The following is a 16927-nucleotide window of genomic DNA, read 5'->3' as shown; positions in this document are numbered from 1 at the left end:
CGAGAGCCGTGTGAGGTCAGCAGAGAGTCACTGTCAGCCTTTGACCTCACAGAGGTGGGTGGCCATAAGTGCCCTGAGCGTCCAGCTCGCATTGAGTACTGCTGGTGGCACTCGAGGCGTGGAGGTCTGCATGGTGCAATGGGAGACGCCGATGTCCTGCTGCTGGAACAAGAGACGCTGATGTGCTGCTGGTGCAGGAGGAGACGTGAAGGTGCTGCTGCTTAGAGGTGCTGAGGAGCGGGCAGCCTCCGTGCCGGTGGCTGAGCATGCTGCTCTTAATTAGTGCTCTACCCTTCCTATCTTTTTACTAAGGTGGGTAGAGAGAAATGCCCATATCTGTTTATTTCCTGGTAAGAAATGTAAGAGCCTTGTATCTGCATATTCAGCAGATTCATCCCAGCGCCCTTGGTACTGGCGATCTGTGTTGATCTGTAATAAAGAGCAATCGGTAGCACACCAAGTCTGCGTGACCTTGCATCTAACAGAATCGTCCAAATCCCTGTTGTGATCTCTCTACAGCTGTGGGCTGGCTAAGCTGTCTGTTGGATGGTGAAAATGGGAAATGATTGGGATGGGAAATGATGAGTGGGCCGAGAAATCATTGCTGGGATGGGAAGACTTCCTTGGGGTGGAAAGCCATTGGGGTGGGAACTCAAAGAGATGGGAAATCTTCCCTGGGTTTGAAATCCTTGGGAAGCAAAAGCGTTGGGATGGGAAATCACTCCGGGGATGGGGAAGTATTGGGATGGGAAGTCTTTAATGGGGTGGGTAACATTCACTGGGGAAGGAAGTACTTGGAAAAGTAATCAGAGAGATGGGAATTCTTTGGGATGAGATCTCTTTGGATTAAGAAACGCTTCGTGTCGATGGGAAATATCTCGTATGGGAATCTGTTATCATGTGAAATTGTAAGGATGGGAAATGACCGTTAGGATGAAAAGCTGGTACTGGGACGGGAAATGCTTGGGACGGGGAAGTGTTGGTGTGAAACCGTCCTGGGCATGGCAAATGATGCGTGGGAGGGAAAGCCTGATGGGGATGGAAAAGTCTTGCGATGGGAAGCCTGCTTGGGTCCAAAAGCTGCAGTCCTCACCAAGATGGCGGCGAGGGGCTGGTCAGCCGTTGGGACGGAACGGCCGTTGCCCGCGTTCCCCAACCGACCGCCCCACTCTCCAGCCACCATGGCAGGTACAGCAGCCGGCTCCCGCTCCTCCCGGGGCTGCGGCCCTGCTGGCGAGCCCAGCGCCCCAGATCTCACCCCAGCGCCCTTTTTACCACAGAGGGTTTCCCCAGACGGCTTCCGCGGCTTCCGCAGACGCAAAACTCCCCCTTCGTCGTCCCAGCCGTGCCGCCAACGGTGGCTGCCTGGCTGCTGCCCTCCCTCCCCGGAGCGATGGCGCTGCCCTTGCAGCCCCCCCAGGTACCCACCCTCCCCTACGCGCTGCCCCAGGCCACCGTCTGGCACGTGGTGCCGGGGGTCCAGGGGCAGGTGCTGCAGCTCCCCGCCGGGGTGCAGCTGGCACCTGGGGGGCACCTCCCACCCGAGGGGCACCACCTGCAGCTTGGGCAGCTCCCCGCCGTGGGGCAGCTCCCTGCTGTGGGGCAGCTCCCCCACACCGCTCCTCCCTGGGCCCCCGTCTACCAGTGGGGACAGCCCGTGGGGACGGGGACGGTGCTGCCCCAGGATCCCCTCTGGCTGGGGCCCGGGGCCGTGCTCCATGGGGAGCTCCTGCACCCCGCAGGCACCTGCCTGCTGCAGGCCCCTGCCCACCCCGGCCCCCCACCCCTCCTCGTCCCGGGGCCTCCGCTGCGGGGGCAGGCGCTCCCCGCGCCCCGCACCCTGACCAGCAGCCGGGGGCAGCTGCCGGAGCCCTGCGACCACGCCGTGGGGCTCAGCGAGGACCAGGGGCCCCCGCTGCCCGGCCCCACTCCCCCCGAGCCTGCCCAGGCTCCAACGACCGCCAGCACCCAGACGGTGACGCCCGACGGTGAGTTTGGGGCTGGCACAGCCGGCCGCTGGGCGCCCCACACCCAGGAGCCATGGGAAAGCTGGCATCGCCCATCCTGGGGGATTTGCTTGCTTTTTCCTCAGCGGCGACAGTTGCAGAGGTGCCTGAGGAGCCCCTGGAGCTGCTTGAGCTGGGCCCCGATGCCTTCGCCGAGGCCTTTCCCCAGCTGGCAGGGGACAGCCAGCAGCTGCAGCACCTGCAGGACCAGCTCCCGGCCGACCTGGACATCTCCAGCTTGGAGGAGCTGCTCAGCTGGCTCGATGCCGTGGAGCCCCAGGACGCCTTCCCCGGTGTCCCCAGCAGTCCTGTGCTCAGCCGCTTCCTGTCTGAGCTGCCCGACCTCTGCGAGGACATGGAGGAGCCGAGCACACAGGGACTGGCAGCCACCAGAGCGCTGGGTGAGGTACCCTCAACCCCTGGGGTGCACCCCGAGAAGGTGCAGGGTGGGCGGGCGGTGCAGCCCCCTGCTGTGCCGGCAGCGAGCTCCCCCCTCAAGCCTGCAGCCAGTCCCCAGCTCAGTGCCCTCAGGAGACCCCTGCCCAACCCTCCCTTCACTCTCCCCAAAAGGCCCCCCCACCCTGAATTCCCCACTGCCCTTAGCAGACCCCTGCCCAACCCTCCCTCGCGTCCCCTCAAGAGACCCCCCGACCCTGAATTCCTTAATTCCCTTAGGAGACCCCTGCCCAAGCCTCGCCTGAGTCCCCTCAAGAGCCCCCCCGACCCTGAATTTATTAGTGCCCTTAGGAGACCCCTGCCCAATCCCCCTCTGGGTCCCCTCAAGAGCCCCCCCGGCCCTGAATTTATTAGTGCCCTTAGGAGGCCCCTGCCCAATCCCCCTCTGAGTCCCCTCAAGAGCCCCCCGCCTGCCCCTGCGCCCACCGGCACCAAGTGGGGGGCCAAGCGCCCCGCGCCCACCAGCACCCCCAGCACAGCGCAGAGCTCCCAGCACAGGAGGCCGGCGACGGAGAAAACCCCCGGCAAGGAGAAGACGACGCTGCTGGGCCAGGGTGGCCAAGGCCCCAAGACGCTGTGCCAGGGGAAGACGGGTGGCCACAGCGCGGTGGCTGGCAGCAGCGGCCAAGCGGGCGGCGGCAGGCAGCAGCCGGCGAGCGACAGCACCAGGGCGCCCAGCAAGAGGGCCCGAAGCCCGGGGGCTGCTGGGGGGCAAGGAGCAGCGGCACCGCCTCCCCGGAGAGCGCTGCTGCTGCTGGAGCCCCCCCCCATTAAGCCCCGTGCCCGTGCCCGTGCCGTGCGGGCCCAGGACAGGCTCCGTCCCCAAGCCATCGGGGACACGACACTGCAGCGCCAGCACCCGGGGACAAAGACCCCCAGCGAGACTTTGCAGCCGCTGGGGGCCAGGGCGAAGGCGCTGGGGCCAGTGCGCCAGCCGCCCTGTGTGCAGCCGCAGCCCACCTCCAGCGGCCCCAGCAGCATGCCCAGGGCCCCGCCGACGGTGCCAGGCTCCAGCGCTGTGCCCGCTGCCCCCCGGCCCCCAGCTGGCGACAAGGCCCAGGCGGTGCCGGCACCACCAGGCAGCACGGCGCGAGCGTGGAGAGCTCCCCTGCAGCAGGCGCCCAGAGCGCCGTGCCTGCCAGCCGCGGGGGGCCAAGCGCAGCGGGAGCCTCTGCCCACGCAGCCGCGCACGCTGCAGCGTCCGGCGCAGCCCCGCGTGGACTACGTGCCCTGCGTGGGGCCCTGGGCGGGCGGCGACGCGGCGCCCACGCCGCTGGAGGAGCAGGAGGCGTCGGTGCCCATCACGCCGCAGCAGCGTCCCGAGCGGGAGCGCCTGAAGAAGCTGGCCCAGGAGGAGCGGCAGCGGGCGGCCCACCAGATGAAGATCGGCCCCGTGCAATTCTTCGTGCAGCGGCAGAAGGACCACGCCATAGCCAAGTATTACGGCTACCCGTGACCCTGCGCTCCTCGACGGCCCCCGCAGCACCCGGGCCCGCTCAGCATGCAGGCACAGAGACCTCTGCAGGCGCCTGCTCCAGCTTCAGCCACGCTCCTCAGCCCTTGCCCCTCTCGCTTGCCCTCTCCCTTCTCCAGTGCTGGAGCTAGGCAGTGTTTGCCACTGTCAGGGATGGGCAACTGGGGCAATGGGAAATGCGCGCGTCACGAATGAACGTTGCAATGGGAAGCTGTTGGGATGTTGGCAATAGCTGGGGTGGGAAAGGTTGGGCGTGGGAACTGCTTGTTGGGACACCAAATGGCTGAGATCCCAAACTTATTTCTTCTTTCGGGTCATTTCTCTTATTTAGTGCCTTCCTTATTAAATTCCTCTAGTGTAGGTGTTCACTCAGCAAGGCCTCTGCCTGCAGCTGTTCTGGCACTGGGATGCCGAGGGGATTTCATGCAGCCCGCTCCCGCTGCCCATGCTCAGTCCGTGCATGGATGTGGGCATGGCCAGCACGGACGGGAGAAAATGGGTGGACGGCTGGGTGGATGGGAGGGTGATGGGAGTTGGGAATTCAGCCTTGGGATCAGACACGGGAGGTTGTTGGGATAGGAAATGACCAGTGGGATGGGAAGTCACGATGGGGATAGGAATTCATTAGAATAGGACAAATTGGTTTCATTTTTATTTATTATTTTATTAATTTTATTTATTTATTTTATTTATTATATTTATTAATTTTATTTATTAAATTTACTTTATTGACTGTGTTGTACAGGATGGCATTTTTTTAGGTTCTCTTCCTTTTCTACCCTATTAAACTCTCTTTATCACAACGCACTGCTTTGTACTTCATTTTTCCTTCCGAGTCGTTCTGGATTCACTCAGGATGGGGGGACATTAGTGAACGCCTGTGTGCTTCAGATCCAAGGTCACCTTTGCCCTCAACTCAAGATACATATTTGCATCTGTTGTCATGATACAAAATTAACAACAACAAAATAAAAGTTAACTACTTCCGAGCACCAGCTGTACGTTTGCTGGGTCTGCTCTATGCATTTTGAAGACCATTCAATACTATTCAGCACCTTCAGGAGGAAATGTGTGGTTCTAGGGAAATGCATCTTGATCTGATGCAAACCTGCGACGCACCCTGCAGCCCCTGCAACCCCTGTGATTTTACCTGCAGCCCCTGCAACCCCTGTGATTTTACCTGCAGCCCCTCCAAGCCCCGTGATTTTACCTGCAGCCACTCCGACCCTGGGACAGGCCCTACAGCTGGCTCCGGGGACTACCCCGTTGCCGTATCAGTCGCCAATACACACAAGATGAAGGAATGGATGCAGAAGTCATCTCGTTTAGGCAGGGAAGAAAGTCCTCCGAAGAAGGGGAAGGAGCAAGAGGAAGGCGAGGCAGGCGACCCCAATGTAGGGCCATCGAAGGGAAGAGGAGGCTGTTATAAAATAGAAAAGAGAGAAAAGCAGCAGTAAGCAGGTGATCCCCATCCCTGGGCGAGCTGCGAGACATGGGACAAGATTTCAGCTGTCATGCAGGCGAGCACATTGTCACCTGGCTGCTGCGATTCTGGGATAACAGCTCCGGGAGCCTGGAATCGGAGGGCAGGGAAGCCAAGCAGCTGGGATCCTTCTCTGGGGAAGGGGGCACTGAGAAAGCGATCGGAAACGGGGCACAAGCCTCTGGAGGCGGCGCCTGTCAGGCGTGAAGGAAAGGGATCCCTTCCAGGAAGATGCTGTGGGGTTGCTGAGGGTCGAAGAACAGCAGGTGTTGGCTGCTCCCACCGTGCTGCAGCAGCGGCAAGGGAGAGACGTGGTGGTTTTCCTCAGCTGGGCAGCTGAGCTCCACCTCAACCGCTCTCTCCCTGCCCCTCCTCAAACGGAAAGGGGAGAAAATAGGATGGAAAGGGCTCAAGGGCTGAGAGAAGGACAGGGAGATCACTCCACAATGATCGTCACGGGCAAAAGAGGCTCAGCAGAGCCTGTTCCAGTCCAGCCCGGGCCTGCTCCTGCGGGGGCTCTCCCCAGGCCGCGGCCTCCTCCAGGCCACATCCACCTGCTCCAGCGGGGGCTCCTCCACGGGCTGCAGCGTGGAGATCTGCTCCGTGTGGGACCCGTGGGCTGCAGGGGGACAGCCTGCTCCACCAGGGGCCTCTCCCCAGGCCGCAGGGGAACTGCTGCTGTGAGCCTGGAGCACCTCCTGCCTCCTGCTGCACTCACCTTGGGGGCTGCAGAGAGGTTTCTCACTCCTCCCTGACCCAGACGCTGCTGTGCAGCAGGTTTCTTTCCCTTTCTTAGATGGGCTCTCACACAGGCGCAAACATCATCCGTTTTGTCTCAGTTCTGGGCAGCAGCGGGTCCCTCTGGAGCCTCCTGGAACCGGCCCTTAACTAACATGGGGCAGCTGCTGCATTCTCCTCACAGAGGACACCCCTGCAGCCCCCCGCTACCAGAACCTGTCCTCGTAAACCCAACACAAGACACCGACCGAGCCTCCCTGATTCCCAGCAGGTGGGTCAGGCTGGGAACCCAGGCCAGTGCCCGGCAGACCCTCCTGGGCCTTGAAAAGCAAGCTTTATGGGGACGTAGCACCCAGAAAGAACGGAGTCACACAACAGGATTCATTTCCAAAACCGTCTCACAGACACCTGGGCCAAAGAGCAGGGCCTTGAGCGGGTATATCACAATGACAGAGTTCATTTCCTTCCCAGTAGCTGGCACGTGCCGTTTTTTGGGATTTCGGGGCTACAGTGAGCTGCTAAGAGGGATGTCTTAGCTCTTGCAGGGCAGTGCTTCCACTAAGGCCAGGACTTTTCTGCATCTTCTACTGCCCTGCAAGCGAGGATACTTGGGGCACACAGGAAGCTGGGAGGGGACACAGCTGCAGGGATTCCATAAGACACAAGCAAATGCAGCCTTGGCTTGGTGACACTTTCTCTTGATTACTGCTCAACACAAATTACCTCGAGCAAGTCTACTGTGAGGACTAAAGGAAAGAGACGTATGGATGCTGCTAAGCTCTTCTAGCTTGTACCAGGTAGGAAAGATACCTCTGTAGCAGGCGTGAAGAGGATAGCACTAATTAATTAGATGAGAAGCGGAGGAAAGGCACTTAGAGGTAGTGAAAAGCAGTTAATGTGATGTTCCGGGGAAGCTTCAGTCTGCTTAAGGAGTGGCAAGAACAAGCCTAAAGTCATAGCCAAATACAAGAAAGAGAGGAGGACACGCAGCATGAGAAGCTCCCGAGAGAAAGGAGCTCTGTTTTGGGTAAAAATCAGTCCCTTTTTCTATCATGGAGACATCCAAGGGCGTAGGACACGTGCACTTCAGGGAACCAAGAGATGCTGTGCATTTCTCTCGTCCCCCTGACACAGCCACTAGGTGACGATGCTTCCAATTCTCTCTAAAGAAACCTTGCTTTCTCAGGCCCAGGTGTCCAGCTGCACACCAAGGACGTCCCTGGCTCCCAGGCACAGTTCCCAGGCCCAAGGCCGAGCTCCCCTCCGAACCCCCATTCCAGCAGACCTTGCTCCTGGCATTGTGGAGCAGCCATTTCATGTCAGCCTTTTCTCCTGGCAGTCAGCTTAGCGCCGTAACCTCTGCCATCGGGGCGCCCGAGAGCCGTGTGAGGTCAGCAGAGAGTCACTGTCAGCCTTTGACCTCACAAAGGTGGGTGGCCATAAGTGCCCTGAGCGTCCAGCTCGCATTGAGTACTGCTGGTGGCACTCGAGGCGTGGAGGTCTGCATGGTGCAATGGGAGACGCCGATGTCCTGCTGCTGGAACAAGAGGCGCTGATGTGCTGCTGGTGCAGGAGGAGACGTGAAGGTGCTGCTGCTTAGAGGTGCTGAGGAGCGGGCAGCCTCAGCGGGCAGCTGAATCAGAGGGCAGGGAAGCCAAGCAGCTTCCTTCTCTGGGGAAGGGGGCACAGAGAAAGTGATTGGAAATGGGGTACAAGCCCTCAGCCTCTAAAAGCAATCCCTCAGATGTTTAGGCATAGTAAAGTTAGGTATATCTGTTTGACTCTAGACCCCAACATGTTTGTTAGTGTCTGGTTTGTCAACTGCTTTCTTGTGGGGGATTTGAGTTGGCCATTACTGTTTAGGTGAATGCTGACTTCGTATCTATGGTGCACTTTATTCTTAAAATGGGAAGTTTCTACCAATTTCCCGTCCAAACTTGCTCATAAGCCAACTGCAGTCATCATTTCAGATGTGTCTCCCAACTTACACATTTCCTATTTCTCCTTGATATTTACTCAAGAAATTCATTTACGTAGAGACAACATATTCTTCTCTCAACTGGCATCTGGCTGGGCAGAATGATGTCCTTTCATTCCCTTCCAGGCAATAGGCAACTTGTTCCTTCTGTCATGTGAACTCTTCCTCCTAAGTTCAATGTGAATACAAGTGGCAGAACTGTGCCTCATGTCTCAAATGAGTGTCAGGGCTGCCTTGTCCAGTGTATTCATACTGGAGGGAAAAAAAAAATGAATAGCCATACACACTATATAACCACTTAACTTTTTCAGTCCTCCTTGTGCTAACAGTGCATGAACGTGAGGTTTTGTTGTCATTTTTGTTTGTTTGTTTGTTTGCTTGCTTTAAACTCCTGACTGCCATATAGCAAACATGACAAAAAAACACCCTTTTTTGAGAATCTCTGAGAATGGCTCTGCTTTGTATTATCACCTGTCACTTCACCTGAACCATTTCAATCACAAGCGATAGCCTTCTGTCAGGCTTGGTAGTACTTCCCAACCTTATGTCCCCTGCAAATCTCAAAGCTCATGTGAGCTCATGTATCCGTAGATAATGTATCAGAAGCTCACAGAAGGTGAAATAGATGTAATTCATCCCCTGTGTAGGGAAGAACTGGTCCTAGAAAGGAAAGCTATTAAATTATCTGGAAACAATTTAGCTCTGATAAATTATTTTGTAAATTACACATTACCCCCTCCTTCCCTGGTCTTAGCTGTTCTTGCTCCAAAACTTTGCATGGTGTTGATGTCAAACTAACAGGCCCACACTTGTCTGGATGACTCTTTACCCTCTTCTGGACAGAGGTGTATTTGTTACTCTCCCATTCTGGGGACTATCCCTGATTTGCACAATTGTTATGCATTTTTCCTACTTGACTTGTTGTTCTGTGTGCCAATGCTGTTAATAGGCTAGGTAGATATCAGCTTTTCATTTTTCACTTGAATCACTATAGATTGTTATTTCACCTCAGATGATGTTGCGCCTAGTGCCCTACCCTCCTTTTCAATGGGAGTCCTGTCACTGCCCTTAATATCACATTGTTGTTGCTGTTAGATGCAGGAAATCAGATTTGCAGCATTTGAGACATCAGTAACTTTTGATCTATTTTTGCCTCAAGCGTGCAACTGTCCTAATTTGTTCTCTTTGTTCCCCCTGGTTTCTGTGGCTTAAGTACCACTTACTATTATTGTTTAATTTCCTATGTGAAGGAGGTTTTTGGTCATTCTTACTTTATTTCTGCAGTTTTTAACCTCTGAAACATGCCTTTTCTCATCGCTTTTTTCCTCTTTGAATTTTGAATTTTAACTATGCCTTCTCTGCACTCAAGTCCCAGAGCTGCTTAGTCAGACTCAATTATTCATTTCCTTAGATTTCAAAGTTTGCATTTCTAAGCCTCAAAACCTTCATTCTAAACCTGGTTTTGTCTGTCGTGAAATGTAAAATGAGAAAAGTCAGCTCATGATCACACTTTATTCAAATTTTACTACATTTAAACCCATACAGGAGCCAAGTCTAAAACGGTCTTATATTTTTTCACTTTTGGGAAGTAATCCATCACATAGTATACCTCTATGAACATAAGTGGTAATTATCTTTCAATCTTTTGCTGGGAAGTTAAAGTCTCCCATAATTCCCATTATTGTTTACATGTCTGATAACTGTACAGAGATGATTCACTATTAGACTGGAGCTAAGAGCAAAGAGCAGGCTAGCAAGGCTGTCTATCTTTAGCAGTGATTTGCACAAAACCACTCTTTTGCTGACCCATAACATTTAATTTCTCCATCCTCTGCTTCTTGCTAACACAAAGCACCGTCTTATTCCATCCATTTGCCTTGGTTTCCAGCCTTCCTGAGATTTATCGGTCCTTGTATGACATTCATGCCTTTGTTTCACCCTTCCTGTGTTGACACTTGTCATAACAGTTTTAGATCCTGAACATGATCATCTCAAAGTTTGCCTGACAGTTAGGTCTTCCTCACATTGTCATAGAGTATCAGGTCTCTACCACTTGAAATAGATCGTATTGGATTAGATTATTGGCACCGTCTCTTGTGCTGGTAGTCCATTATCTTCACAGTCCGTACAACTGGCCATCAGTGAACATGAAGTGGCCTTATCCTGCCCATTTGCCTTTCTGGAAATCAGCCACTCTCTCTGCCTAGAACAGGGAATGGATTTTCCTCACCTATCTTCAAAAGCTCTGAAGTTTTCTGTGATCTTTCCAATTGTATGGTATGATAAGCTTTTGCTGCCACTGAAGGGTAGAAGTCATTATGAATAGTGCCAACAAAACAGAAACATAACAATGAAAACGATATTTTAATTCAGAATAGGTATTTGAAAAGTTCACCTTTTCTAGCACAAATGGGGAAAAGAAAAAAAGGAAGGAAAAAAAAAAAAAAAAAAAAGCAGTCCTAAAACATCAAAACTGTGGCCAAAGAATTAGAAGAAACACTATTTTTCCAAAGCTGCAATGTTTTCCATTCATCTGGCTGGGCCAGCAGAGCACTGGAGACCTGGATGCACTGTACTCATGGCTGGTTCCCCTAAATGACCTGCAGGGAGATCTTCTTATCTCTATCCCTCTGTTTCTCCTTTCAATCTCTGTTTTGTCTGTTTGTATCACTAGCTCTCAAATCGCCACTGATATATGCACGTGCAGCACCCAGCACAACCTTGTTTCAGGCTCCAGCGGGACCTTTAGGCATTACCATCCTGTAAACAAATAACAATGATAGTGAGTGTAATTACAATCGTCAAACTATTCCAGCTCCACATCATTAGCCATGCCCTGAGCTAAATAACATTTTAATCAGTTCGATATGTCATCTGTGGCTTTCTTCACTGTCACTTGCAATCCAGCAAACTCCTTCCTTCACGTTTCTAGATTAGACAGAGGGTTCTCAACTGCAGACATCCAATTCCCTGTTCAGGAAGCAGCGAGACCTTTCCTCTTCTCACAGATTTAAGATGATAGCCAAGCATCATGAGACACAGTGCGTATGTCTCCTAGGCCCATCCCATGAGAGCAGGACATTTACCACACATGAGAAGAAGACTTAATGCAGTGGCAAAGCAAAATACTCAGTGTCAAAGCCATGTCGAGATGATCATTAAAGACAGATCAAAATTACCCAATACAGGAGGAAAATCTATCGTTTGTAGAAGATTATGTTCTCTGATTATTAGTTTCTAAATTAGTTTTTCCTTTGGATTTCCTCTGAACTTAAACTTAGTTTGGAATGCCTTTGGTTTTGAATATTTCTGAAATCGTATTACTTCTCCTAAGTAAGTTGCTAGTCTGTTCTATTTACGTGAAATTCGAATAATATTGTGAAGTATCTGCCATCAGTTTTACTGTGTGCCAGGCTGAGTTCCCTGATGAATTTCAAATTTCAGATATGAAACAGTAAAGGTTAAAAAAAAAAATGTTACAAAGGGTACTTCATGCAGTAGCATAAACTTCTGTTTTCTCAAAACTTGTATCAGTTCATCTCACCAGGACCAGCAGGGGAAGCACACTCTGCCTAGGCACTGGCAAAGGGACACAGTGAGAGTGTAGGGTCTCTTGCTGGGGCCATTCAAAATTTGACTGTACAAGCCCCTGAGCAATATGACAGGGCTTTAAAAATGGCCCTGCTTGAAGTACGCGGGTGATCTGGAGACCTCTAAGGTGCTTTCCAACAAAAGCTTTTCTATAATTGTATGAAATCACCTGCAATAGATTAACCCTGGTCATTATTCCTATCACAGGAAATAACTGTGACGCCTGGGTAACAGGTGAGCTTACTGCGACACCAGGGAGAGCCTTCCTGTACTTAAAGGCAACCTGTAGGAAAGCTGGGGAGGGAGTCTTTATCAGGGCCTGGAGCGACAGGACAAGGAGTAACCGCTTTAAACTGAAAAGTAGCACCCAGAAAGAACGGAGTCACGCAACAGGATTCATTTCCAAAACCACCTCATAGACACCTGGGCCAAAGAGCAGGGCCTTGAGCGGGTATATCACAATGACAGAGTTCATTTCCTTCCCAGTAGCTGGCACGTGCCGTTTTTTGGGATTTCGGGGCTACAGTGAGCTGCTAAGAGGGATGTCTTAGCTCTTGCAGGGCAGTGCTTCCACTAAGGCCAGGACTTTTCTGCATCTTCTACTGCCCTGCAAGCGAGGATGCTTGGGGCACACAGGAAGCTGGGAGCGGACACAGCTGCAGGGATTCCATAAGGCACAAGCAAATGCAGCCTTGGCTTGGTGACACTTTCTCTTGATTACTGCTCAACACAAATTACCTCGAGCAAGTCTACTGTGAGGACTAAAGGAAAGAGACGTATGGATGCTGCTAAGCTCTTCTAGCTTGTACCAGGTAGGAAAGATACCTCTGTAGCAGGCGTGAAGAGGATAGCACTAATTAATTAGATGAGAAGCGGAGGAAAGGCACTTAGAGGTAGTGAAAAGCAGTTAATGTGATGTTCCGGGGAAGCTTCAGTCTGCTTAAGGAGTAGCAAGAACAAGCCTAAAGTCATAGCCAAATACAAGAAAGAGAGGAGGACACGCAGCATGAGAAGCTCCCGAGAGAAAGGAGCTCTGTTTTGGGTAAAAATCAGTCCCTTTTTCTATCATGGAGACATCCAAGGGCGTAGGACACGTGCACTTCAGGGAACCAAGAGATGCTGTGCATTTCTCTCGTCCCCCTGACACAGCCACTAGGTGACGATGCTTCCAATTCTCTCTAAAGAAACCTTGCTTTCTCAGGCCCAGGCGTCCAGCTGCACACCAAGGACGTCCCTGGCTCCCAGGCACAGTTCCCAGGCCCAAGGCCGAGCTCCCCTCCGAACCCCCATTCCAGCAGACCTTGCTCCTGGCGTTGTGGAGCAGCCATTTCATGTCAGCCTTTTCTCCTGGCAGTCAGCTTAGCGCCGTAACCTCTGCCATCGGGGCGCCCGAGAGCCGTGTGAGGTCAGCAGAGAGTCACTGTCAGCCTTTGACCTCACAGAGGTGGGTGGCCATAAGTGCCCTGAGCGTCCAGCTCGCATTGAGTACTGCTGGTGGCACTCGAGGCGTGGAGGTCTGCATGGTGCAATGGGAGACGCCGATGTCCTGCTGCTGGAACAAGAGGCGCTGATGTGCTGCTGGTGCAGGAGGAGACGTGAAGGTGCTGCTGCTTAGAGGTGCTGAGGAGCGGGCAGCCTCCGTGCCGGTGGCTGAGCATGCTGCTCTTAATTAGTGCTCTACCCTTCCTATCTTTTTACTAAGGTGGGTAGAGAGAAATGCCCATATCTGTTTATTTCCTGGTAAGAAATGTAAGAGCCTTGTATCTGCATATTCAGCAGATTCATCCCAGCGCCCTTGGTACTGGCGATCTGTGTTGATCTGTAATAAAGAGCAATCGGTAGCACACCAAGTCTGCGTGACCTTGCATCTAACAGAATCGTCCAAATCCCTGTTGTGATCTCTCTACAGCTGTGGGCTGGCTAAGCTGTCTGTTGGATGGTGAAAATGGGAAATGATTGGGATGGGAAATGATGAGTGGGCCGAGAAATCATTGCTGGGATGGGAAGACTTCCTTGGGGTGGAAAGCCATTGGGGTGGGAACTCAAAGAGATGGGAAATCTTCCCTGGGTTTGAAATCCTTGGGAAGCAAAAGCGTTGGGATGGGAAATCACTCCGGGGATGGGGAAGTATTGGGATGGGAAGTCTTTAATGGGGTGGGTAACATTCCCTGGGGAAGGAAGTACTTGGAAAAGTAATCAGAGAGATGGGAATTCTTTGGGATGAGATCTCTTTGGATTAAGAAACGCTTCGTGTCGATGGGAAATATCTCGTATGGGAATCTGTTATCATGTGAAATTGTAAGGATGGGAAATGACCGTTAGGATGAAAAGCTGGTACTGGGACGGGAAATGCTTGGGACGGGGAAGTGTTGGTGTGAAACCGTCCTGGGCATGGCAAATGATGCGTGGGAGGGAAAGCCTGATGGGGATGGAAAAGTCTTGCGATGGGAAGCCTGCTTGGGTCCAAAAGCTGCAGTCCTCACCAAGATGGTGGCGAGGGGCTGGTCAGCCGTTGGGACGGAACGGCCGTTGCCCGCGTTCCCCAACCGACCGCCCCACTCTCCAGCCACCATGGCAGGTACAGCAGCCGGCTCCCGCTCCTCCCGGGGCTGCGGCCCTGCTGGCGAGCCCAGCGCCCCAGATCTCACCCCAGCGCCCTTTTTCCCACAGAGGGTTTCCCCAGACGGCTTCCGCGGCTTCCGCAGACGCAAAACTCCCCCTTCGTCGTCCCAGCCGTGCCGCCAACGGTGGCTGCGTGGCTGCTGCCCTCCCTCCCCGGAGCGATGGCGCTGCCCTTGCAGCCCCCGCAGGTACCCACCCTCCCCTACGCGCTGCCCCAGGCCACCGTCTGGCACGTGGTGCCGGGGGTCCAGGGGCAGGTGCTGCAGCTCCCCGCCGGGGTGCAGCTGGCACCTGGGGGGCACCTCCCACCCGAGGGGCATCACCTGCAGCTTGGGCAGCTCCCCGCCGTGGGGCAGCTCCCTGCTGTGGGGCAGCTCCCCCACACCGCTCCTCCCTGGGCCCCCGTCTACCAGTGGGGACAGCCCGTGGGGACGGGGACGGTGCTGCCCCAGGATCCCCTCTGGCTGGGGCCCGGGGCCGTGCTCCATGGGGAGCTCCTGCACCCCGCAGGCACCTGCCTGCTGCAGGCCCCTGCCCACCCCGGCCCCCCACCCCTCCTCGTCCCGGGGCCTCCGCTGCGGGGGCAGGCGCTCCCCGCGCCCCGCACCCTGACCAGCAGCCGGGGGCAGCTGCCGGAGCCCTGTGACCACGCCGTGGGGCTCAGCGAGGACCAGGGGCCCCCGCTGCCCGGCCCCACTCCCCCCGAGCCTGCCCAGGCTCCAACGACCGCCAGCACCCAGACGGTGACGCCCGACGGTGAGTTTGGGGCTGGCGCAGCCGGCCGCTGGGCGCCCCACACCCAGGAGCCATGGGAAAGCTGGCATCGCCCATCCTGGGGGATTTGCTTGCTTTTTCCTCAGCGGCGACAGTTGCAGAGGTGCCTGAGGAGCCCCTGGAGCTGCTTGAGCTGGGCCCCGATGCCTTCGCCGAGGCCTTTCCCCAGCTGGCAGGGGACAGCCAGCAGCTGCAGCACCTGCAGGACCAGCTCCCGGCCGACCTGGACATCTCCGGCTTGGAGGAGCTGCTCAGCTGGCTCGATGCCGTGGAGCCCCAGGACGCCTTCCCCGGTGTCCCCAGCAGTCCTGTGCTCAGCCGCTTCCTGTCTGAGCTGCCCGACCTCTGCGAGGACATGGAGGAGCCGAGCACACAGGGACTGGCAGCCACCAGAGCGCTGGGTGAGGTACCCTCAACCCCTGGGGTGCACCCCGAGAAGGTGCAGGGTGGGCGGGCGGTGCAGCCCCCTGCTGTGCCGGCAGCGAGCTCCCCCCTCAAGCCTGCAGCCAGTCCCCAGCTCAGTGCCCTCAGGAGACCCCTGCCCAACCCTCCCTTCACTCTCCCCAAAAGGCCCCCCCACCCTGAATTCCCCACTGCCCTTAGCAGACCCCTGCCCAACCCTCCCTCGCGTCCCCTCAAGAGACCCCCCGACCCTGAATTCCTTAATTCCCTTAGGAGACCCCTGCCCAAGCCTCGCCTGAGTCCCCTCAAGAGCCCCCCCGACCCTGAATTTATTAGTGCCCTTAGGAGACCCCTGCCCAATCCCCCTCTGGGTCCCCTCAAGAGCCCCCCCGGCCCTGAATTTATTAGTGCCCTTAGGAGGCCCCTGCCCAATCCCCCTCTGAGTCCCCTCAAGAGCCCCCCGCCTGCCCCTGCGCCCACCGGCACCAAGTGGGGGGCCAAGCGCCCCGCGCCCACCAGCACCCCCAGCACAGCGCAGAGCTCCCAGCACAGGAGGCCGGCGACGGAGAAAACCCCCGGCAAGGAGAAGACGACGCTGCTGGGCCAGGGTGGCCAAGGCCCCAAGACGCTGTGCCAGGGGAAGACGGGTGGCCACAGCGCGGTGGCTGGCAGCAGCGGCCAAGCGGGCGGCGGCAGGCAGCAGCCGGCGAGCGACAGCACCAGGGCGCCCAGCAAGAGGGCCCGAAGCCCGGGGGCTGCTGGGGGGCAAGGAGCAGCGGCACCGCCTCCCCGGAGAGCGCTGCTGCTGCTGGAGCCCCCCCCCATTAAGCCCCGTGCCCGTGCCCGTGCCGTGCGGGCCCAGGACAGGCTCCGTCCCCAAGCCATCGGGGACACGACACTGCAGCGCCAGCACCCGGGGACAAAGACCCCCAGCGAGACTTTGCAGCCGCTGGGGGCCAGGGCGAAGGCGCTGGGGCCAGTGCGCCAGCCGCCCTGTGTGCAGCCGCAGCCCACCTCCAGCGGCCCCAGCAGCATGCCCAGGGCCCCGCCGACGGTGCCAGGCTCCAGCGCTGTGCCCGCTGCCCCCCGGCCCCCAGCTGGCGACAAGGCCCAGGCGGTGCCGGCACCACCAGGCAGCACGGCGCGAGCGTGGAGAGCTCCCCTGCAGCAGGCGCCCAGAGCGCCGTGCCTGCCAGCCGCGGGGGGCCAAGCGCAGCGGGAGCCTCTGCCCACGCAGCCGCGCACGCTGCAGCGTCCGGCGCAGCCCCGCGTGGACTACGTGCCCTGCGTGGGGCCCTGGGCGGGCGGCGACGCGGCGCCCACGCCGCTGGAGGAGCAGGAGGCGTCGGTGCCCATCACGCCGCAGCAGCGTCCCGAGCGGGAGCGCCTGAAGAAGCTGGCCC

Source organism: Anser anser (genome assembly GCF_964211835.1).
Source record: "Anser anser genome assembly, chromosome: 20".
Lineage (NCBI taxonomy): Eukaryota > Metazoa > Chordata > Aves > Anseriformes > Anatidae > Anser > Anser anser.
Note: the sequence above shows the minus strand (reverse complement) of the source record.